A 24788-nucleotide genomic window follows, 5' to 3' on the forward strand; every position below is an offset into this window, starting at 1 on the left:
CTGCATCTTCTGCTTGCTAAGGCACCTCCTGAGACAACTGGCTCTTGCCCTACAGCCTTGCCCTTCGTAGCTCCCATCCAGAGCTGCCGTGTCCAAACTGCTGAGCCTGCGCTCTGGCACAAAAGGAAGCACCACCAGGCCTCCAGCACCACGGCAGCAGCTTGGCTCACCCTGGGCCAGGAGAGGGAAGAGCACAGAGGAGGAGGTTGCAGGGTTTTGTGTGAACTAAAGGCAGCCCAGCTCCAGTTGCAACCCTTCTTCCCATTCATCTCTTTTCCAACTACCCTGAGGGTGGGGGGTAGAAATGCGAAACCCTTCACAAAACTGCCAGAAAAAGAAATTTTTGAGTAGGAGGTAGGAAGTAGGGAGTTGGAGAATGAGAGAGTGAAAATGAGGAGGGAAAAGACCAAGGCTGGACAGAATATTCGCAGCCTTCCTGCATCCTTGTCTGGGGAGCCACTCCTTCCCACCCTGTCCAATATGAGCATCTGCCAGCATCACAGGCAGAGTAAAAACAGAGCTTTGTGTTTGCCATTTTAACATCATATTTAATGTTTATCACCATTTTCTCTGACTGCAGCCACTTGAAAGCAAAGGCTTTTCCTGTAAGCCATGTTATATCCCAATTTCAACTTACTATGCTATCTACTGTGATACGCTCTCCAGTCAGCTGCCTTTCCCTCTTCTCTTTTCCCACTTCTCTTTCTCCCACTCCCAGGACATGCATATTATTTTCTCTCCCTCTTTAAAGCTTCCTTAAATATTAGTTAGGCCTCCCTGGGGAGGTGATACCCTCACCCAACACAAGTGCAAGACTAAAATACACATAAGATCAATGTCCTGCTGGGAATATGCATTATTGCCCTTAGGGAGACAGTGGCCTGGCACTTAAAATATGTCTATGAGATTTGTTATCACTTTGTCATAATCTTTTCCCTTTTCTTAGCAGAAGAATGTCCTTTTAAAATGGCCCCAAGTCAGAATTTAAAAAATGAAATGGGAATATTACGGAGTTTTCACTAAGCTAGCAAAACAATAATTCTGTGCTGGGTAGGTCAAATGGAAATCACCCACCTGGAAAAGACAATTGTTTCTGAAAAGTCAAGAGAAATACTCCTTTTAAAAATAAATGCTCTCTACTGAACACATCTTTGATACAAACTCAATAAATTTAAGGGAATCAGACCCCTATATTTCTTCACAGTTTAGGGGAGAGATGCTACCACAAGATTTGAGACTATAAAGGTGAATGCCAGGAAAGGTATCAGTAATCAATCTTCCTTCCTTTTCTCCCACATTACAATATACCCTAGTTTTTCTGTGCCAGCTATCTTTGCGATGCTGACAACAAACTTCTCCCTTGGTTATATTTACTAGCTCCTGTAGAACATTAACAAAATGTCAGCTTTTTCTGAGAACACTGCTAACAGTTAATTACTCATGCTAACTACTAAACGATTGAAGTGTTTGCTTTACTAGGCTCTACAAGATACATTTTAAATGCCTCAGGATAAGCTAGTTGCAATGAGAAGTTTGTTGTTTGTTTTGGGTTTTTTTTTTCCAAACAATTCTACAGTTTGGATGCTGTGGTATGCAATTAGGCAGATAGGTTTAGCCTGGTGAACATGAAAAATCTGAACAGACTATTCCCATTTCCCCTACAAATCTACTTTTAAAACAAAGAACTATGGATATATTTCTTGTTAGAAATAGTGGATATTAACTTAAAAAAGCCCTTTGTAAGTCAAAATGAATAGTATATGCCCCTATTTTTCCAGCCCTATGTGCAATATTTTTCACCCCATGACTGCCATTAGCATTGCTAGAGATCACAAAATTCTTCTGTGTCCTGCAGAAAGTTACCCTCGTGGGGCAACACTTCACAACCCTTATTCTGTGAGTCACTAGTCCCACCCTACAAGACATCTGTCCCACTGAGATCAGAGGTGTGAGTAAGACAAGCTTGGCTCTCCTTTATGTTAAAGACAAAACCTACATCAAAATTGCCAACTCCTTAGTGTTATAGTTCAAAATGTATTTCCAAGTCTGTCTATTGATGTTATAAAATGTTCACAGTATATAATAATATTTCCTGTAATATCTACCAGACAAACTTTAATCATTTCTTAACATGAGGAGCCTTGTGCCTGCCTTCCTAAATTTATCAAAACTCACACACATCCTCATCAGATGCTATTCCTGTTTTTAAATGCAGAAACTGAAGTAGAAAGACCAAATGATTTGCCCACAATTATTCATTAAATCAATTGCAGAGCTGGTGTTGGAAAATCAGACCTTCCTGGGTCCCAAAAACATGTTCTAATTGCAAATCGTGATGACCTGCCTATGTATGAATGAGAAAAACCTGCAGATGTAGGAAGTGACTTTAATCTGTGAAAGAAATCGAAGCCAACCTTTCTCCTGGGAGTTTTTAAATCACAGAAGTTTCCTGGTAAAACTATTAATCCCTTATATTTCAAAGAAAATGCTGTGTGCTGCTGTGCTAAATCGAGGTAAAATTAACACAAACAGAATTTTCAATGCAGTAGAAATACAGTTAACACAAACCTTAGTCTGGTCACCAGGCTATAAACTGGTGCAATGAAAACAGATCAGAGCAAAGAACTTGTCAGGCATCAGTACAGTCCCCACTAGTTCACCCTGAAGTATTTATGTAGAATTATATTTGCAATGCCCTTGCTAGATATATCTCCAGGGTAATTAGATGCAAAAGGCTTTTATTTTTTTGGCTACTTCAGTGTTTTCTGAAAGGGCAAAACCGATTGCTTCTTTCCTTCTTCTGCCACTCATTACCTGGTGTAAAACCCATAGGCTACACACAGAAATAACAGAGCACTATGCAAGAAGTACGTGTATGACAGTATGAATAGGACTTCTAGCACCCAAGGGGAGTGCTGGATGTTGTGTCTTTTCACACCGTGGTGTGCAGTCTGATATGCCATTCCCAGAGGGGCAGCTGCCCAGTAGAACCAAATATTCGTATTAAATCCCACTGCAAACCTCCTCTCAGGAGATGGGGTTGGTGATGGCCTCTCAACCAGCTTCTGAAGTGATCACTGTTGATCAGTGTGAGCTTCTCCTTCTCGTAGGCCTTGTGCAAATGTTAGGGAGTAGCTGGAAGGAAATTCAAGTACTTAGTTAGAAGGCTATATTGACTGGTAAAATTAAACCTGATGTCTCTGAAAATTCCTTGCAAAAAGATTAATATTAAAATTAATCTGATCTTTCAATAGACACCAGAAGCTAGTAGGCAATAAGGACAGGGGTCATAGAATTAAAGACATAGAACGGGGGAAATTAAAAATATTAAAATATTTTTCCCCAGTGAAAAGCAAGCATTTATATTTTTGCTCTTCGGTTTAGGTGTAAAACCTTTGTTCTTATATTCTGAGAGTGTCAAGGAAGTAATCAGGTGAGTTTAATTTACATTCTTTCTACTTTTTCTTTCTTTTTTTTAATGTTTTATATCTCCGTTAGGTATTTGGCTGCCTCTCTAAAATGTTCTGATCTTTTTGGTTTATCATTCAGAAATCCCTCCATAATAACCACTTGAACGTCATCTATTTCTGCTACACTTTGCAATACAATAAAGCGAGGTTTGCAGGAGGAGGTAATGTCTCTTATTAGAACAAGCATCAGGGGTGGGAAAAACACCCAAGCTTTCACATATAAAAGACAGGAATCCTTTTTGATGTAGACATTATTTAAACTGAGCAAAGGCTCCCAGGTGAGTATCAATGAGTTAAAGAAGGAATTAAAATATGTTTCTTTATTGAGAAGCCTCGAATTACATTTTATTTCAGAGAGTTTGTATTTAAGCAAGACTTCACAAAAGCATTAAGTAGTGTGAACTCTACCAACACTTTTTGTTAAACGCTTAATCCACGCCCACATCAAAACAAAGACAGACGGCTGAGCTCTTTACATATGAGAAGGTGACTTTTCACACATAGCCTTAACAGTAAACCTTTTGGTGTTGTTTTTTTTCACGGAAATACAAAGCTCCGAGATAATAAAGTTTCCTTAATTTACATTTCTCCCAAGAAGTGGAAATTACAGAACTACAGACAACAAACATTGGCTAATCAGTCGAGGGAAAAAGGTCCAAAGGGAAAACTCAGAAATGGGTTTGTTTAAAAGCTACAACAGGCAGAAAGGACCTTGAGCTATGAATGCTTTTGTATTGCTAATCTACCTAATGTTCTATTGAAAAAAAAAAGGAAAAGAAATCCTTGAATGAACGATTCTGACTTTGTTCTAGTGTGAATTGAGTAGCTGTTTCTTGAAAAAAATCCAATACTCGGTCTGTATTTAAACAAGTCTTCCTGAAGACCTTTTCTCAAACAAGTCTTTATACGGGAAAAACAACTGTTGATTTTGTAGTCATCGTGTGAGTAACTTTTATTAAAGTCAGCAGGGCCTGTGAGATTTTTTTTGAACCTGTAACTCTTAATCAGGATAGCTGTCAGCTGTGGAGCCTGAGGAAGCTGTCATACAGACAATATTCAAATGGAGTTGTGTTTTTCCCACAGTGTTGTTGAAAGGAAACCCTTTTGTTAAGCAAAGCCTGAGAGACATTAGTATCCTGAAATGGAAACAAATAGAGTGAAGGAGGGTCTCCCAACCTGATAAACACTTTCCAAGTGCAATGTGTCTCCAGAGCTGAAACTACACGCTACCAAGGATTCTTAAATCTCTTTCCCAAATACGGGTTAGAAGCGTTAAGAATTTGTGGGAAAGTTTTCCTTTAGTGTAGACCACGGCTTGATGTTTATTCATATGCTGTAGTAAGCAAATGAGAAACTAAGCACTTTGTAAATGGTGCATCATTTTGACTACTTGATCCACTCTACCGACAGAACAGTTTGGCATAATTGTTGGCATACATAATATTTTCAAATGACAATTCTCCAAACAAGTTAGGGCCTGAGCTAGCAGCAGTGAAAGGTGAAGAGAAGCTGCCTACATGTTGGGCTGAATTCTGCATTATTAAATGCCACAGACAATTAAGATTTGTAGTTGATATTGTCCACAACATAAATGCATTCCCCTACCTTCAGTACTTCCAGTTCCACAGCATGTACCAGTATCTATCTTCAGCTGTTGCTTTAGATGTGGAAGCTAATTTCTCTGCTATACCCTTTCCCTGCCATTTGACCACAACTGTTTTGAAACAGGCCCAAAAGCCCTTCAGTGCTGCCTCTACATGTAGTTTTGATTTAACATCGGTAGTACCACTCATGCTGTTGCTTCTGAGTCATGCCAGGAGTGGAACAGCTTCAGCTCCACGTTGCTGTGTATCTTTTCTAGTAAGTCAGGCAGGATTGCCTTGTGAATGAGAAAAACCCTTCAGCAAGAGTGACTGGCAGAAAACTGTGAACAGGACTTTAAAGAAATTCAAGAGACAAGGAAGTATTGCCAGTAACAAAGGTTTAGGGCTTTCAGCAACCTTTCAGTATTACACTGACACTGATGTGCCAACACTGATGTATTACACTGTATTACACTGATGTAACCTTTCAGTATGACACTGTTGTGGGATTAGGATGGAGATATTAAATTTGCAAACATGCCTATTTTGTTTTGGTATCTCAGTGTTTGGCTATCAAACAAATTCCCAACAACTATCTGCCACTACAATTAAAGAGCATCTTTTGTAGAAGCAGTCAGACAAGCAGAGATACAGTGACAGCAAGAAGACTGATGGCAAGAGGGACCCACAGAGCAAGATAGTGGCCAATATATGTGTAGTGCCTGCAGATATGCCAGCTCAGAAAAAAACTACAGCTGAGTTTCAGCTCTGAGCAGCCTGTAAGGGCTTGAGCAGCAATGTGGAACTGGTCAGAGTGCCTGCAGAGAAGAGTCGTACAGACAGAGAAAAAAGATATCTGTCTGTAAAAAGGAGTCTGCACAGCACAAACTATGAACTGTTCCTAATGTATGTGTTTATACCTGTTTATTATTTCAGAATAAGAGCTCAGCATTGAAAGTATTTTCCCTGCTGCCAGAAGGAAGCACTTTTCTTTTTCATCCTAAATCTTCCAAAGGTGTAATGCCAACAAAATTTGTCAACACTGCTGCATAAAACAGGTTCTGAAACCTTAATTATTTTTCCATATTAGAAGAAGATCCAGCTTTCCTATCCTGTAATGCTGTTTGGAACAAGAAAACCTTGTAATCGGTAATATTATAATACCACATATAATACAATTTTAGGTCCTTTGAATGTTTGGCCTGTATTATGTAGGTCAACCAGGTAGTTACTATCAGAGCTGTCTGCTCTACCTCATCAAACTGCATCTTGTGTTCCTGGGATGATCCCAGGGAGCTTGCCATAGCCTCATCCTCTGGTTGATGGCATCATAGATTGCCTTCCCAGCAAATCCTGTGGCACACAGCTATGTTTTTCTTTCCAGAACTAAGTTTGTGACAGAGAACCACAAACAACCTATTAACTCTCAAAAAAATCTCTGCCCAGTCTTCCACCTTCAGTGATTTACTTCTTGTAATCATGTCTTATTTTCAAGGCACTCTTCATAAGGAGAAAAACCAGAAATATTTTAAAATATCTTTCATCTTCCATGGAGAGGATAGGCAGTGACAGGCTTTGGGAATCTACAAAATGCTAGTCTTTACTTCCAGCTGATACTTTATCTCCCACTCTGATGACTAGCAAAGATAATAGCTGTGATGATAGTTATAATGATTTTTGCTGTCAGACCAAAAAAGCTTCCACAGCAGCACATCCAGTTTGCAGACCAATATAATCTAATCAATAATACATGAAAAAGATACCTATATGGCTAAAAAAAGACTAGGACTGACAACTTCCTAGAGATATGTTCAGGACTGTATTTTTCCTTCCCCAAATTACACTTTAAGATCATGCTAAGCAGCCCTTTCTCTCAAATACAGTTAACATACCACTGATGGTGATGCCTTGCCTTCTGGAAAGGCACTCCCAGCACTCCCATATACAAATCACAGCATGTTCACACCCTCTTTGTTAACTGAAGATCCACTGTGACTCTTGTGATTTAAGTACAACAGAGGAATCAATGGGATGCACAGGGAGTGAGGGTGCTCCAGATGAGCAGCTACTTGCTAGAATGTTGGAACCTCCCACTTAAGCAATAATACATCTCTCTCCTCCTTGTGGTTAATAAGCTAAAGGCACAGTCTGAGATTGAGAGCCTTATGTTTTACCACAGTGATGGAATTCTGGTTTTAGGCTGAACCGCTCTCCTCATGTCAGCTGCGATTATTTTGTGACAAGGCCCATTGCGGGGAAGGTAAAGGATAGGAATGTTGCATTAATATATAAGAGATTTTTCCTTTACCATTAAGTGTTTTGGAAAGCTGAAGAGTTATTGAACTTCTTAAGAATAACTAATAAAATTTCTCTGTACCCTTTGTCCTAATAGAACCAAAATCACAGTGTCTCTGTGCATATCTTTGTCCCAGCCTGAATACCTATTGAATCCATGGGGCAACTGCAGCTAGATTTGATAAAGCGCAGAGGTCTCAAGGCAATTAGATTCCTACTAAGTTTTATGCAAAAAGGGAATGCAAAAAGGACAAAAAAATATCTCTGTATGTATGCCTGTCAGGTATGTATCAGGGAAAAGCAGAAGCATAAAATTGTTAAACATCTTGGAATCCACAGGGTCCTCCTTTGTGGATATTGTCCTGAGACTTTGCCTCCACTGTGAGGAAAACAAAACTCAGTCAGATTTCGCACATTCTTGGACACGATGTCAAACAACAACAAGATGCAAACCGACAGGAAAACTAATCCCAGCATTCAGCTGAATACATCCCCAGACCAGACCATCTCATTCCAGCACTTGGCCTAAATAACACAGTCATTGTTTTCGTGGGTTTTGACCTTGAATAGTCAGGTTTATCTTACTGGGTTCCCTTTGGCCTTGGCACACCAGCTTTCTGAATTCATTTCCAAATGCAGTATGTTATGACTCTGTTTGTACTGGCCCATCATACCCTGACTTAACATCTGAATGGGGCAACACTGGTGAACCATTTAGAGTGCTATAGTACACTGCTGCAAGGGTCAGCTGAATTTAACCCCCGCTTTTAATGTGATGGCACATTAGCTCAGAGAATTCACAAGCAGATATTACTGTCTGTTGGCTCATTCTTATTGTCTTTATCCTAAGCATTTGGGATTGGCTACTGTTGCTCCAAAATGGAAGTTAGGCTACATGGATTCATCTGTCTTCATGTGAGTAGTTCTTATGTTTAGGTATTCTAACTATGTTCTAAATTACTTCCTGGGTCTTCATCAACCTCTAGTTGTAGCATCACTGTCCGGAGTTTGTGTCATAAGCTCTGCCCAGCTCTGGGGCCTCCTACATAAGAAGGACATGGACCTGTTGGAGTGAGTCCAGAGGAAGGTGACGAAGATGATCAGAGGGCTGGAGCATCTCTCCTGTGGAGACAGACTGAGAGAGCCGGGGTTGTTCAGCAAGGAGAAGGCTCTGGGGAGACCTCATTGTGGCCCTCCAGCACCTAAAAGGGGTCTATAAAAAAGATGGAGAGCGACTTTCTACACTGGTAGCTAGTGACAGGACAAGGGTTTTAAACTAAAAGAGCAGAGATTTAGATAGGATGTAGGAAGAAATTCTTTACTGAGAGGGTGGTGAGACACTGGAACAGGTTACCCAGAGAAGTTGTGGATGCCCCATCCCTGAAAGCCTTCAAGGCCAGGTTGGATGGTGCCTGGGCAACTTGGTCTAGTGGGTGGCATCCCTGTCCAAAGATGAAGGGTTGGAACTAGATAATCTTTAAGGTCCCCATTCTATACATCATTGATACATGGTAAGAAAAGAATAACGTCACTGTATGTAATGGTGGAGATTAAGAGAGAAGCAACTTTCCAGAATGTCACTGTTTTTAAATGTCCTAGCCTTTGAGCTAATATTTGTTGCTAGCATAAAGTGATCAGAAGTTTCCATTAATACCTCTCTTCCTTTAAAAATCTAGCTCATACAAGCAAGTAGAAGCTTTTAATAAGGTAAGGCAACAAAACGTGGACAAAGCATGGACACCACTGTAGGACTGCAGGGCAAAAGCAAAGAGTGCAGCTATTCTGGAATGGTGGTGTCAGCCTGGAATGACTCCCTACTGTGACATTTTTATTCCACAAAATCATTGATTTATTTTGGATGACAGTGCACATATGCACAATTACCCTGAAGAGCTATTCTGGCCAACAGCACTAAGCAGGCAAGTATGGAGTGTGATTTTCAGAGCCATAGGCAGTTTTATTGCTGTCTGGGTCACTTCAAAATCTCTGGGAAGATGATGGTTTAAATGTCTCAAATCCCAACACACAAACTCAAGTCTGTAGCTAGAGCAGTATGAAGTATTTCCATTTATATTAGCAGAATTTTATTTCAGCTTATTTAAAATCATAAAACTCCTTCTTAAAACCAAGAGAAAATAAACTGGAAAATATTCACAGGTTTTCCTCTTCATATTTTAACTAGCTAAAGAATTAACTGAACTTTGATGAACTTCAGTTAACATTTTATACTGAAAACAAAAGTGATTGTATCTATGCATGTATGATATAAAGTTTCAAGATAACTTAACCTGACAATTTTTTAAAGCAGTTCTGTGAGCCTAGAACAATTCTCAGCCACTGAGCCACAGAACTGCAGGAACTTGTGGAATTCAAGATGTCTCTGGGTGGCTTCCAGGAGGTTACAGACAGATAAGGAATTAAAACCAGCAAATGAAAGTTTGCTAGCCAGATAGCTGCACAGCCATAAGGAATGTTTTGTGAATCTGCAAACAGAGAGGCTCATCTCAACTGTTATCAACAATTAAAGAGGAGCCATCTGTGCCTGTACAAAGTCCATGGACAGAAATATCTAGAGAAGTTTGCAAAGTCACTGCAGTGTGTTAGCCTTGAATCCTAGCAGTATCAATTAAAATATCAGTATTTTAAAGACCTTGTCATTACTACAGTTATCAGTTTTAGTTGGGACATAACAAAATTTTTTGTTGCTTACTCAGAAAAACAAACATGCCGGACTTTAACCTAAGGGGTTTATTCTTTATAACTTCTAACACCATGCAGACAAGGAGTTTTAAAGGCTACATGATTAAGCTGAGAGTGAAGGGATAAAACAGACAGAAAAATACCTGTCATAAAGAACCTACATGCTCATGATGCTCTATATTCATATTCTTCTCAGAGGCCACAGGTGCATTTATACCAGCATTTCTGTGACTAACAAACAAGTTTCATCTCTTTCATAAATATGTCTTAATTGGTTTTGAAAAAATTAGATAAACAGAAAAAATAATAGTAGATGTGAATAGAACAGCTAGGTATATACTCCTCTGTACTTGGGTACATCTTCAGAGGTACTAAGCTTTAACTTCAAAACACTGTAGAATAGTTACATTTTTTCCATTAGCTGTGGCACACAACCAAACCTCAGCAGTAAGGTTAAACCTGTGATAGCCAAGCAGATATCCAATACTTTCAGATGCACAAATGGATTAAAAATAACCTCAAGAAGTTCTTATAAACAAGCAAGCAAGCAAACAAACAAAAGCCATCAGAATAGTGAAAGTGGATTTTGCACAGGATTAACCACTTAGAAAGGCTAAGAGTGAAAAGCATATTAATTCTAATGTAGCTGAGAAGTCTGTCTCCTATTCAGCAAATCATTTAAAAAGCCTGTCTGGGATTTACTGAAGCTAATGACATTTAAAATGCTTAACTTTAAAGTCAGATTCGTATTGTTTTCTGAATTGGCATCCTTGATAGAGATGGAATTTGTTTAAAAAGGAGAGAAACAAACCATACAATCTTCATGGGTGTAAATCCTGTTTGCAGCTTACCTTTCACTGAACTGAATAAATTGCAGAATAATCCAAACCTTATTTGTGCATTTATTGAAAGTGAGCAGTGGTATCAAAACACATACCTAGAGACAGAAATAGTTGTCAGGTCATTTAGCTGTGTCATGCAGAACTCATATATACATACCCACACAGCTATTTTCATTCTGATAAACATTCTTTGAAACTGCATGTTTGTGGGATAAGAAGAGACCTTGGGACTTCTGATTCCAAACACATAAAAAAGCCACTCGACTTTGTTTCCAGTTTCATGCAACCACAGAAATAGCAATTGCTAATAATATATTATCCTAAAATCTCTCTTGCAGCCACTTTGTGGTATTTCTGTCTCCACAGGACTTAGATACTGTTTTAAGAAAAGTCTTAGCTATTCTGGTTATAAAAAAGTCACCACAATATAAAACAGTCCTCTGTATTTTTGGTTGTTTCCAGACTTGTTAATGTAGCTAAACCGTCAGTGTAGTTCTTTTTGTAATAAACACTTCAGATCTTTATTTCATGGCAAGCATATCGTTATTATTAAGCAATTATGTAAAAATTAACATTAATAAAGGATACTGAAAATTGGGAAGAGTAAATAAGGAACTATGTATACTACTACCTCAAGCCACCCTAGGCTGAGTAGTGTCTCTGAAACTCAAAAATTAACTACTGGAGTTAGTATTTTTACAAGATTTGTTAGCCATAGATTATCTGGATAGAGTTAGAAGCCACTAAAAGAATAGCTAGAAAGAAATGCTGTTGCATCTTGTGTAACTCATCAAGCTCCACTTATCCCTATATCTCTCGACATGCAGAGCACTGGAAAAGGTAGTTCCTTTGAGGAAAACTGAGAACTTATGTACATGGCATATGTACAGCAGATAAGCTGAAGAATTATATGCTACTCTATTCAGAAGGGAAAAAAATCCCAAAACATTGTAGTACCTAGGCAGACAAAGTAAATTTTACAACCATACATAACATATACGAATATATGATGCATCTAAAAATTAGTTGCAGGTGCTGACATTATGTTTGCAAGATAGAAAATCTCAGTGGAAAATTCAGTTTCTAAGAGATGCAGACTAAGTAAAAAAAAAAAAGAGATAAAGTGTACTTAAAAAAAGGGTGCATTTCAGTTCTGATACTAAATGATAATACAAGCCTTTAGGATATTAAACACAGCCTTTATTGGGAGTTTAGAAAGAATTTATAGGAGGAGATGTTTATGGCCTGTAACGGCCGTGGCAACTGCCCCACATAGATGGAGAAGTCCACATGGAAAAGATGGTATTGCTAACCAAAATGTGTGGGGTTTGTGGTCTTTCTAAGACTTGATACAGCAACAGCTGTTTTAGGCAAGGGGCTGAGCAAATGCTCCCCCATCACAGAACCAAAGCACAGGTTATGCTCATAGGTCACCAAAGCAACCTGATCAGGTCCAGAAATACCTCTGGTTCTCCAGTGACACCACCCAGGGTCTGGGTACCTACCACAGGTATTCTGATGGGCCAACTACCTGCTCTCTAGGTGTTGTACATGCTAAGCTAGGCCTCCATGGCTAAATCGGTATTCCTTAGAATATAACAGACTGTTTGATATGACTTAAAAGAAAGGAAGTGGATGTATGCATCTTTTTTGAGTGACTCACATATACAGCAAACTCTGGCTTAATGGAAGTGCTCCTTCTCATTCACCAAAGTAAGATTTTGGTTTCTTCATGTTAGTCAAGACTGACTTGCAATATAGTTATTTTTACCCCAGAATCCCTTAAAGATGTATTTTTACAGTCTTTTATCAGAGCAGATGCATACAATAAGGAATCACAGAATCAATTAGGTTGGAAAAGACCTCTGAGATCTTTGAGTCCAACCTTTGAACACCACCATGTCAACTAGACCAGGACACTAAGTGTCATGTCCAGTCTTTTCTTAAACACTTCCAGGAACAGTGAGTCCACCACTTCTCTGGGCAGTCAATTCTAATGCTTAATCTCCCCTTTCTTTGGAGAAATTCCTCCTAGTGTCTGACTTGAACCTCCCCTGGAACAGCTTGAAACTGTGTCCTGTCGTTCTGAATGTAGTAGCCCACACTGGTATAGTTTGGTTTGCAAGATGTGTTACAAGCAACAATAACATACTTGCTAGTTAGCTCGAATATTGTCATTTTGTCAAAGGACAATCTGCTCCAAGTACATGAATAAGCTTCATCTCTAGCCATGTTTAAATCTCAGTAATTATCACACATGAAGGGAAAGCAAGGAAATTGTTCGTTTTGTTAAGGACACCTGGAAGGTATGTCATAAATACAGTAGGAAAAAGCAAATTTTCAGGAAAAATATTTGACTGATATCCTTGAAGATGGCATATTTAGTGTGTAGCACTACCACTATCTCCTTTCACCTAACCAATAGGCCTCAATCATAAAGATGAAAGCACTTAGCATTCTCCTAGACCCCAGTTACATCTCTATTCTAACACAGTCTGTCCTCTGATGCCAGAAAAAAACTCCTTAAATTACTGTGTACTTGTGTGTAAAAGTTTCAACTTCCTTAAAACTTAAGCTTTAAGAGACACTTTGTGTCTCTTTAAGAGACACTTTGTGTCTCTTAAACGCAAAGATATAGACAAAATAGGAGATTGTTTCAGAGATACTTACCAGACTTTCCTCACAGCAGCAGCTCTGCCGTTCCACCCACAACTATAAAAAGTGCTGAGACTCGTGTCCTGATCACTCCTCTGAAAGTAAGGCAAATAAATAGCCACTAGTATTTGGTTTCTGACGAGGTAAACTGCTTTCACATAGCAGTAGGCCTCTTCTCGTACTTCTGGGATTGACACAGATGGGGAGTTGAAGTGCTTTCAAACAGTAGCTTTATGCTCACGGACTCCCTGTTTTTCAGACTCTATTTTCCCTCAAGAACAGGTATTTTTAAAATAACTTGCATATCTTCTGCTTTAAAGAGAGCATCAAGAAAGCCTGTCAACAGTTTACTGTGAGGACAGAGGGGAAGGGAATCTGATTGATCGTACCAGGTTATCACCAGCTATGACACAATTCATGTGCTGGAAGGTATAAGGCTGGAAAGAAATTTGTGTTATTTTATCTCAGAGCTCAAACTTGATTGCTTAAGGATACAGCCACACTGATGTAGCTGCTGAATAGAAGACCATGATTTGGACTGTGCTTATTAGACTTGTAGATACGAGCAATTCAGGATAAGGGGAGCAAACCCCTGCTTTCTGTTCACCTACTTGTACAATACTTACAGAAGAGAAAGTTGACAGAGCAGCAAAAGCATATCTGTGTACATTACTCATGTACATTTATCTGTCAGCAGACAGAGTCAAAATCCTCTCAATAACTACTTTCAATATTGATTAAAACGGAGTGCATGTTTTACAATAACTGGAGACAGTATTTTATGCATTCGACAAGCAACGTTTGATAAGTCACTAATGAATTATCAGGTAAATTAGTCAAGTTTATTTAACAAAGAGCAAAATTTTGGCTTCCTTAAAGTTCCTTTATGAGCATCACAGGAATTTTACTTCTAAACTGTAACTGCCATGGTGCTGCAGCTCTATATTGACAAGTTTCCTTATTTAGATTCAGTAGACTGTATTTATTTGGTGTGCTAAAGGAGACTAATGGTTAAAATACTCACGTCTCTTTGTGGCTGAGGGAAAGCATCAGAGCTCTATACTTCACAGATTTCTGGGAAGCTAATAAGATGTGTGGCTGAGGCTGTAAGCCAAGAAGTGAGCAAATGGCAGCAGAAAATCGTTTCAAGTCACTTCAGGATCTTTGCTGAGTCATATCAGTTTCAGTGTCTATGTGAGCAAGTCTGTGTGGACTCCACATCACACCCAAAACTACCAGAAGGGATTTTTGCCTGCCTTTAATATTTCTGTAGCTAATTTACAACATCTGCCTGAAAAAACACCACAACAAATCGAAAAATGCAGACTCAGATGGTGTGCCTGAACATCTCATATAGCCATAATCCAACAGATCCAAATCCAATTGACCTGCACCATCACTGAAAAGCAGTGTTCTCCTTACAGTCCACCTGGTAGATGGTGAAATTATCATCACTACAGCCAGAATCACTGTAGTATAAAATTTCTACTAATTCCTTTTCATTTTCTGATGGAGCAGCTGATGCATCTGTTATTCTCATCCATGCCTCACCTGCTTTAGACCCAGTAGGTGGCTCAAGGCACTTCTCTTAAACAAGGTGGGTGGGCAGAGTGGCAGCTGATTTATTTATCAGATGAAGCACTGAGAGGCACTTTCACTGAGAGATAAAAGTTCTGGACCCCAATTTTCCTCCCTGTTCTCTTAATTGCTCCACGAAAGAAAAGAGACCATGCCTACCCAGCAGCAAATTGTAATAACCACGCTCAGCTCAATTTGGTCAAAAGGCAGACCTAGCATTCATTTTGTTTCCCTCTCTGCTTGTCTACTTGCTGAGAGCCAGAGGAGAAATAGCACTTAATGATTGTCATAGCTTTAATCCGGACCCGAGCTAAAGGCTTAGGCAGCCCAACCAAACACAGTGCAAGCAAATCCTGCACCAATTCTGCATTGCTTTGTGGATATATGGAATAAACTCCTATACTGCGTATTCCAGTCATCTATGCATGGGTAGATAAAGTTAAAGATATATAGGCCCACTCTTATTCCTATTTTCTGACTAGATACAGACAGAATGTATCTTTGTGGAAATTGGGATTGCTGCTTTACTGTCATAGAGGATCTCAAAGAATTCACGTGGAGAACAAAAGTGGCAGCTCTATGTCATCTGTAAAAGAAACAAGACACATTTCTCACCTTAGCTCTGCTTGCTCCCATTGGACCAGCATTCCCTCAGATTTATCTTTAGCCAGCTCTCAACTGTACTCACCTCAACCAGACAAACCTTTCAGTGGTGTGAGAGGGAGAGGGATAAGCCTTGGTTTCACTAGCACATCAAAGCAGACCTGCAACCTGCCTTTTTGCTGTAACCCTTTCAACAAATTCCAGTTTATACAGTTAATGGATGGACAGAACTAGCTCTGTCATTATGACAGGGCTGTGTTAAATGGGCATTTACAAATTCAGTTCTGTAGGACTTTTTATTTCACTGAGTCTGTCTTTTTAAAACCAATATATCAAAAATTTATAATTGGAATACAAACCACTTTATGTGACCATAATTTCAACAAAACTTCAAAATAAGGCTTTGCCAATGGACAAGAGAAAGTTTGTCAGGGAGAAATAAACATATTCTCAAGCTCACTGCTACCATTTGTATTGTCAGGGAGCATCCTCTATCCATATATCATAAAGACTTAGAACAATGTAGCCTAGGAGTTAGTGGTAAAATGATTTACAAAGTCATCCTACTTGCTACAACAGTGTGCTTTGTTCAGTCTAGAGGCTTCTTCCATTTCCTTTAGAAGATCATTTGAACTAAAATAACTCCGAGTTAAAAAAATACTAGACTGTATGCTGCAGTTTATCCCATCTGTTTCTAATTTAATCATACTAATTAGCTGAGCTATCATAAATATATTCCCCTTCTGTCATCACTGCTCACATTCTCTGTATTTATCTGCAGATGCCACGAGCACTTTTTTGTTCTTGCTACATGGTAAACATTGTTATGTCAGGAACCCTGCTGTGATAAAACTTCCCTAAAAAACAGTCACCCTAAGGGAAAAAACCAGTGCCCACAGCTCGGTAACAAGTAGTAACAGGCTATCAGGTGGTGACAAACGCTCCAAGATTTGACTTCTAACAGTTTGTCACACTTCAGCAGTTCAAAGCAAAGATTTTCAGGAGCCTAGGACTAATCCTAAGCATTTTTGAAATCTTCATCAGCATATTAGCCATGCAGTTTAACTCTGTATTATCTATTGTATGTAGGGAATTTATATGCCTTTTTTTTCTCCAAGCAAATATAAGAGATAATGTGATTACATATTTTGCAACCAGGTAGAGATGAACAGTGCCTCTCACCTCTCAGGATCACAGACAGGAGCTGCAGTCAATCAGAAAGAAGGAAGAACAAGAGGACTCTCAAAATTTTGCCAGTATTTTAAATATGTGGGAGAGCACAATTCAGTTCCATTGCATCTACACAACCATATCTTATCCATATGATTTGTTTGGATGCAGCAGTCACAAAATTTAGCTTGAAAAACTTTGCAGGAAAACATTTAATTTCCATTTTCTGTTTCTCTATTGATATTCCATAAACTCTAATCAGGTTGTGTTTTTTAAGGATGACCATTATTTATAGGCAGATAAATAAATAATTGAAATCAAATGTTCAATGTCAGATTTTGAGGTTATATGCAATCCAACTGTAATCCAGGTCATGGATTTAGAAGATACATTTTTCTTATGAAGAAAGAGATTCTGCATAATTCAGAAGAGTTTTACACAGAACTGTATTCTCAGATGGATAAAGATGTGTAAATTCCTCAAAATCAAAGGGAACTGATACCCAGGAGGGCAAAGCAGACAAAACAGCCCATCAGCAACTCAACCACATGAAAGACCACAAAGAAACTCCAAAGCCACCCACGCAGCTGCCTGAGGAATCTGTCAAGGAATGAGAGGCTCTTGTTCAGCTCATGTTGCTGCTGGAAATGTGTTTGAAGAGCTTGGCAATACATGTGGATTTTACAAGTGGCACACAAAGATGAGAAAAATGAAATCAGATCGAATTATGTGCTGCTGTACACCAGCGGTGTCACATCTCAGCTAACTAGTATGTAATTTAATTTGCAAGGTAATGGAATGATCTGCATTTGTTACTGACAGAGAGGCAGCTGAAAAACATCCACAGGGTAAGTACAAACTTAACTAGATAGTCACCTAAAAGGCAAAGAAGATAGTATCTTAAACTGTACTTATTTTTTAATAATATCTGTTCTAGATACCTAGAAAGCCTCTGTTTCCAAAAAATGACTATCAGGCTTTGAACATCAGACATCTATAAAACCAGAATAGGAATGGTGAAGAATCAATCCCTTTGTTTCTACATCCATCAGAAACCACCAGCACTTAACTGGTAGAGTAACAGATTATCACAGCTGTTGTATCACTTGTTATTGCTTTCTACCTGTTTGGTTTATATAAAGCTGACAGAAATGCCCCACCTTACTGTCTTTCCACCTACAAACCTGAAGATATCCCTTCTCAAAATTCTGCTTTCCTCAGTATGGAAGAAAGAAAGACTACAAGAGACTTAAATTTTCAAAACATTTGCCAATGAGCATTCAAAACAACCTATGTGAAATTGTGTTCTCTACTACACCAACATAGCTAGCTGCACTGAAATATGAAGAGAGATTTTGATGAGAAAATACTTATTTAAGACAAATTATTTTAGATGCCTTCAATTTGCTGCAGGGAGTAGAAGGGAGAATGAGGCAAAACCTGGAACACTGAAGGCATTTGTCTTCAACACTTGTTGAATGCTCCCTTGTTTTCTTCATGTTGTCAATCTGTAGTAAAATGAACAGGATCTTAAACACACAGGGTGAAGACTACGAGCTCCTTATTCAGTCTCCGTTTAATCTTCCACAACACTTTTTGTTTAAATTTGTGAGTGACTCACAGCAGTGGCTTCAGCCAAGCTTAGCACAGACAGACTTTGTGCGCGCCCACACAAATACTGATGAGTCTATTCCCACTGTTGGCTTGTGAGATTCCCACTGTCACTGTCGAGCTTTTTTGAGGAGAGATTATTCTTTGCATAGGCCTCTGCCAAAGTGTCTCATATTCTGGTGTTGGGAGTAGTTGGAGACAAAAGACTATATATTCATTTTCATTTATGACCTAGATATGGCAGATTACTTTTTGCATTAGTTCAATTGGAATATTTGTTCTGTGAATTATGCTTTTATAGGTTCCTGCATAATGTTCTTTTATTTACAGTTATAAAGCTCTCCAGGCAATACCTTTTAAAACAAATTTATGTTGCAACAACATTCTCAATAAGAATCTATTCACATGCCATTGCTCACAGTTCCACACAGTTAGGAGATTTCAGTGATTTCCCACTCATCAGACTTGTGCTCCAGACCCTTCACCAGCTCCATTGCCCTTCTCTGGACATGCTCCAGCACCTCAATGTCTTTCTAGAACTGAGGGACCCAGAACTGGTCACAGGACTCAAGCTTTGGCCTCACCAGTGCTGAGTACAGAGGGACAAGCACTGCCCTGGTCCTGCTGGTCACACTTTTTCTGATACCAACCCGGATGCCATTGGCCTTCTTGGCCACCTGGACACACACTCACTCATGTTTAACTACTCTCAAGCACTCCTAGGTCCTTTTGTGCTGGGCAGCTTTTCAGCCTGTAGCTTGAAAAGCCTAAGGGATCATTATCCTGCTAAAATGATGCAAAATTTTAAAGACATGGTTCTACTCCACCTCAGTTCTCTGAGATGGATTATTTTCTTCTGGTGACATAGTTTTAAGCCAAACAGTGTTGTCATCTGGCATATTGTGAAGCCTGAGTGAGGCTGTGGAAATGCACACCTTGGGGCAGAGTAGGATCTTTCCTTTTGGCACCACCAGTTTAGGTTACTGTGAATGATCCTGGCACCACACTTGAAGATTCTGCTGGCCTATTATTAAGTGCACCAGCAGTAGTGAAGTGTAACAGGGTTTAGTGTACTCAAAGTTTTACAGCAGTTCAACAGCATACTCTGAAACATTCTTGTATATTTAAAGGTCTAAGAGCCAAACAGTTTTAATTCCTGACTTTTAAGCCTTTAAATATGCAAGAGTGTGTCATATATGATACCTACTGAGACACCATGGGAAAGCATATACAGTTTAGGATGAGGATAGGGTTGAATTAATGAAATTTGACAACAACATTGGTTATATTGGAATAGCATTCTAAGAGCTTTTACATTGGTTTTGATGCAAACCCTGTACATCCTTTTGTGGCTTTCTATTACATTGAAGGATACATGAACTGTATCTGGCAACAGGCTACTTCTAGCTCAAGATCTGCCTCACAGTGAAAAGCATAGTTGTCAAGCTCGTACTCAGGGAATGAATTGAAGTCAGGTGTTTTCCTAAGAAACTTGGTGGTGACAGCTCTGATTTCAAGCTACACATTTCAGGACTTTTTCTTGGCATTTATGCAGGTAGACTAAGGCTTTCTTTGTCTGTAAGAAGACTGCTATTACCTGTGGATCCCATAATGGACTGAGAGATGTGAAGATTTTCCTATGTTTAGGTTCAAGGTCTAAGGTAGATAAATTCTGAATCAGTAAACCCTATTTTCTGGTCCTCACTTCACTATTTTTTAAAGAAGGCATTTGTTTTTCAAGCTTCATATAGGACTACTGTAATTTTCTCTGTGTTTACAAAGTCTCATTTTTTAAATCCAAGTCACTCAAGTTAAACTTTAATTACAATTTTTACTTGAAAATCTTACCCTTTGATTTCACAACCAACTTAGGCTGATCTAATACTTCTGTGCAGTTAGAAGACTCCATATGTTCCAAGAGATGCATTTTACAATTGGCCAGCAAATTAAGATATTTGAGTGCACCATATCACTAGGTCAGCCTAGACCTTAGGGCAGCAAATGACTCATTTCTCTTCTGATTATATCATACTTTTTCCCGTTTTCAGATCTATTTCTACAGTGATCTCACTGAAAAATTGATTAAAATTTGGGGGAACTTGGTGTTACATAATGTACCATAACTTACAGGAAGTGACAGTAAGAGAAATCTAGAAAATCTGCTGAGTTCCTCCTATGTATGGTAATCTATAATACAGTAAAATGAAAGCTTAAAGATACTACTGCCTAGGGATAGAAATATTTCTTCTGTTCACATTCTGGTATAATCTATCAAACACTAGGATAGATTTACAATTTAGATGCTTTCACTGCCAGCTACATTTGATGATGGTAACCAAAGTGGTTAATAATTGCCCAGTTGCTTTCCTAGATGTTTTTGAAATAAATCATCTTACAGATACTTAAATCTATCCACCTATGCAATTATCTAAACTTTTGATGAAATTTGACAGCTTCCACATTCAAGCTTCTGAGAAGGCTGGAAGAAGTTCCTAAAACTGTTTGCTGCTAATGATATAACATAAAATAAGTTTTGGGCTCCACATCAGCCACGATGTCTCATCACAACAGCGGGACACAGTGAAAGAAGAAAGAAGTCATTTCAAATAATCTTTGGGTTCACATCACCCGAATGGCTACCAGATGGGGCTCTGAGCTGCCTGGAGATTCCACCTGGGGGGGGTTGGAGTTGCCCATGCAACTGCAGCGGGATGAATGGGCCCTCTGTGTCACCACTGCCCTGAGTGTGAGACCCAGCTGATCACATCTGGTGAGGGTCTTGAGGCAGGCCTCTGGAGCATCAGCTGGGAACCCATGGGCAGAGGGGTTGACAGCACTTCCTAAATTGTCAAGTTGTTCCTTAACTGTCCATTTTACATGATTTATTAATTCTCTGGGATTAGGCAGTAAGCTTCTGCAGCTAGAGAGAAAAGAACATTTTCAGTAGCTGCATGGGTTTTAGTGCTATCGGCTTCAAAAATCCTTTCTCAGTCAGAAGTCAAGAGTTACAACAAAGGGAACAGGAAATGAAAAAAAATTACTGATTTTTATATATATAAATTTCCAATTGTCAGAATATGTTATATAAATACAAAAGCACACCAGATTACCACTTATCTGCAATACAGGAAATGTTAACAGTAGTTACACTATTTTTATTTGGTGTATCATACAGCTAAAAACACAGATAATTTTCTGATGCTTGAAACATTTGTTCTCAAAGTTGGCAAATGGATGTTTACATGTAGTGAATTTCAGAATCGAACACAAATTTATACATTAGGCTAAACAAAATCTATAAAACTTCCTCTCTACAATTTGTACATTGGTTATCTATCAGGGACAATGTATCTCAAAGCACTTGGAAAAAGATAAAATTCACTCACAGCTTTTGTGTGTGAAACCACGTGTTCTAATAAGCTACTTCATTTGGAAATTAAATCTACTTCTGTATTACTGCACAATTTAAAAACTATATTGAAGTTAAAAATGTGATAATTTTTAGCTTGTAGAATGGTATGCAGTGGGTTGTTTTCTTTTTGTTAAATAACTCACTAGCCATTTGCTATTTTGCTTCTACTATGTGTCTTATTGTATATTCATATTAGTGGCATCAGGTCAAGAAGTGTATCTTGTACAGAGAAAACAAGATAGTATGATTTGAGATTGCTGAGAAAACGGTGTTTCTCCCACTGATGACTTTTAACTTTCTTATGGTGAATATCATTGTTTGATTGATCTGGACACGATGTCCCTTGTGTTCTAGCCCACTGGATTTCATGCATGTAAGCAGGATACAACTGGTTCCACACAAGGAAAGGAGACATCTTGCAGCACTATCTAAGTGAAATGGAAGATGAAAAGAGGAAATCTGATCTGGATAACTGTATTCCACTGAGCTAAACCTCTCTTCTCTTGTAGTTGTCCCATGGTTTTGCTCTGCACTGATAACCAGTAACCATGATTAAACCCAGACGTAGCTGCCTCACATTAGCTGTGAGGACAATTCATATATAAGTACTGATTTATCCTGATTTATCTGCACAGAAACATGAACACAAAAGTGTCTGACTCTTGTGGTATGTTGAACCCAAATTAAACAAGAAAGCACTTCAATCATGCAAGAGGTTGAAGTTTTCAATCTGATTTTCAAACTAAACCTTTTAGATTTACTTGGGAAACTAATTTAATCCTCTGGATCCTGACTGGAAAAAAAAAAAAAAAGCTGAACCTCTAATCTTTATTCTTGAAAGAACTTCTCTTCTTTTTCAGCAAAAGCAGATTTCCAATGATTTATCTTCTTATTTGGACTATCCTTTATTATAAACCACAAGAGGAAGATTGGCAGTAAGCAATCTTCTAAACAGACAGATTCTCCAGGTTGCCTGTCAGACAGTTCAATGCCAGATATTCCTATCAAGGCAGCACATTCTCATCACGCCTTGCAAGGCGTTCACCAGCTTATTAAGCATTGCCTCAAAAATATTCAAATAAGGAGAAAAAACATCCCTTTTAAGGATTGCTGCAGACTACAATTCAGCTTTGAGATAGGAAATGAGGCATGGTGGTAAATGCTTAAGCAGGAGTGAAGGGTACAAAGGCAGCCTGACCAGAGTCTCTGAACACTCCTACTCCTTCACTGCTTTCTGCACAGAAAATAGTTTTATTTTTATTTTACATTCTATTCACTCTTCTCGTGCCTGATTTTTTTAAGTGAAATGAAATAAGAAAATCTACAAAACAAGTGCTTTTTGTAAAAGTAAAATATGTGAAAACATCATCTCTTTTCAACAAAGAGGTTTTATGTGTTTTCCTTACCTGCTGCACTACGGGAAAACAAACTTCCATTCACTTTGTGCAAACTGTAATCATCTGTACTCTTGCCTTACTGTGCCCATTGCTGCAATTATAGAAATCTCACATTCCATGAAGGAATATGTTGTAGTTAAAAAATACACATATATGCATATACACTTCTGAATATTTTACAGTCTGAGAGAGAGGGAAATTACTCACTGGCTTCTCAGTTTAGGGGTTGATACTTTTTTGATGTTGCACTGTGCAGAATAAAACTGATCTGTTCTAAAATTTATAGAAATATGTCTACACAGGCAAAGACTAGACACAAACACAGAAAAACGCTGAAATTAATATGAGGAACCAAATATATTTTCCTACACTCTATCTCATAGTATGGAATGGAAATGTTTATTTTGCTGGCTGATGTTTATCTGCTAAAAATAGCAACAGACAGAAATTTTATAAGATGTGATATATTTGTATGAAGGTTGAGAGTGAGCTGAATAAATCAATGATTAATATAGTGATGAGTGACATAATGGCTTATTTCTACCCATACTTGACATCATGCATTAATTTTGTAGAATTATTCAGGTCTTGAAACAGGGCAGAGGAACAATCTTGATGCCTCTCAAAGGAAATGGTGAGGAGACAGCTAGGAGAAAGAGAGCTGATAGAAATAGAACATAAAGAATCTTCGCGAAATGTGTCAAGGCAAGCATTGTAAGCTCCATTTAGTAAATCCAGAAGAAACATTCATATCCCAAAAATTAAAGTTTAAGGTGTTTTCTTACAGTGATGGAAGAAAGATGTCCTGTTAAACATAAGACAGGAAGACATAATGTCACTGCACTGCAATGAGTCCAGTTCAAATTCTAGTAAGCAAATGAGAATGTCTACATGTACAATCACAGACTCATGGAACAAATAATGTTGGAAAAGACTTCCAAGATCACTGAGTGTCGTCATGAACCCAGCACTGCCAAGTCCACCACTAAACCATGTCCCCATGTGCCACATCCACAGGTTTTTTTGAATGCTTCCAGGGATAGTGATTCCACTGCTTGCCTGGGTAGCCTGTTCCGTACCTGATCACTCTTTCAGTGAAGAATGTTTTCCTAATATCCAACCTAAACCTCCTCTGGCACAACCTGAGGCCATTTCCTCTTGTCCTGTTGCTTGTTACTTGGGAGAAGAGATTGACTCCCATCTGGCTACAGCTCCCTCCCAGATAGTTGTTAGAGATGGATAAGATTCCCCCTGAGCCTCCCTTTCTCCAGGCTTAACACCCCCAGCTCCCTCAGCCACTCCTCATAAGACTTGTGCTCCAGACACTTCACCAGCTCCATTGCCCTTCTCTGGACATGCTCCAGCACCTCAATGTCCTTCTTGTAGAGAGGGGCCCAGCTTCCACTAATGCCAGTTGTTGGTGATTCATTTCTACAGCTAACCACAGGGGTAGGTGACATGCAGTCTCCCAG

The 24788-nt window shown here is 38.8% G+C and overlaps 1 protein-coding gene across 1 annotated transcript in view; it reads right to left on the minus strand.

Moving 5' to 3' along the window:
- SMAD1 (SMAD family member 1) overlaps positions 1–13616 on the minus strand; it is an 84118-nt gene extending 70502 nt beyond the window's left edge. The window contains exons 1-3 of the mRNA XM_017820171.1: positions 13561–13616; positions 10900–10985; positions 3022–3135 (exon numbers count right to left, since the gene is read on the minus strand). The gene's annotated coding sequence lies outside the window, so the exon portion shown is untranslated. The remainder of the gene's footprint in view (positions 1–3021; positions 3136–10899; positions 10986–13560) is intronic.
- Between the last annotated feature and the right edge of the window lie 11172 nt (positions 13617–24788).

Source organism: Lepidothrix coronata, unplaced genomic scaffold, assembly GCF_001604755.1.
Source record: "Lepidothrix coronata isolate B3197 unplaced genomic scaffold, Lepidothrix_coronata-1.0 Scaffold79, whole genome shotgun sequence".
Taxonomy (NCBI): Eukaryota; Metazoa; Chordata; class Aves; order Passeriformes; family Pipridae; genus Lepidothrix; species Lepidothrix coronata.